Below are 1,326 nucleotides of genomic sequence, written 5' to 3'. Positions count from 1 at the left end.
CTGTTTTTGAGACTTTTAAAGGAGACACATCATGAAAACCTGAAATATATATATATATATATATATTTCATATATATAATCGAGTCCCCAGTACATCTACCAACCCAGAAAACGTGAAAAAGGACAACCCAGTAACTTTGTTTCGGTATGCCTTTTTTACAAGTATGTGAAAATACTAGCACGTCAGATTTCGCTCCCCCGTATGTACTAAGACAGCAGTGTACCAGTTTTAACGCCATGGCAAAAGTTCGTGCAATGCATGCTAACTGTTCTGTCGTTGGCTGCACAGACGAGAACACTATTTCGACTCCCAGCAGTTCCAGGATTTGATTTATTTACTGTATATTACGCTGCTGCCACACAGATCTAATATATATATGCTGTTTCTTACCCAGCTGTTTACTTTCACAGACATAACTGACTGTTTTTGTAACTCATGTGTGTTTTTATATAAACGTGTGTGTATTTGACCGTTTAAGCGCAATAAGACATTAAAGAGAATTTAGATTAGTACTCACATGCCGTGTGACAGGTGCTTTCTGTCAGAAAACTTCTGTCAGAAATTTAAACTAATATGGTTTAAAACGCATGTCTTAAGCGCAATAGACATGATAATTAACGCTTAAATGCACGAATGTTTCGCCAATCACTACATAATAGGGTCTTTAGCAACCTGGACCAATATATCCAGCACAGATGGATAACTGCTGCAATAGCAAAAAAACTCTCTTGGTATTTTAAGAACAGTTACAGAAGAATAAAATAAAGTATATTTCATTACCTTTTAAAACTTGGAAGGGTTCAGTTTGAGCAGATGATTTTACCATCGCCGTCATCCTCAGAGCGCACTTCCACAGTACATTCAGCATCTGGCTCATATACGCAATCTCTAACATATTCTTAAAACTACCATTTTCAGTGACTTCAAAATCAATAGTTTGGTCGCTGGCAGCTTATTCACCGCATCCACCACCAAATGACAGTGACATTTATATTTTATGGCATACAGTAATTGCTCTGCAGTATAGCCATTCAAACCTGTTTAATTTTTACTGATGATATTCTTTTGTTTTATGCCTGCGGTAATTCAAGAGCCTGTTCACTTTTTATAAAAAAATAAAACAGAAAGCAGACATTTCTTTTAAATTGTAATGTTTTTTTTGTTATATTGTTTATGATAAATAGATTGAGGAATACTAAGAACGTTGATGTAAAATGAAGGAGGGAGAAGGTAGTGAATGACGTCCCGGGTCGCTAAAGACCAGAGGTATGCATTTAAGGGTTACAACAAAACAGATGTTTGTTTTTTTTGCAGAATATCTGAGG

The sequence above is a fragment of the Garra rufa genome, chromosome 15 (genome assembly GCF_049309525.1).
Source record: "Garra rufa chromosome 15, GarRuf1.0, whole genome shotgun sequence".
NCBI lineage: Eukaryota > Metazoa > Chordata > Actinopteri > Cypriniformes > Cyprinidae > Garra > Garra rufa.
Note: the sequence above shows the minus strand (reverse complement) of the source record.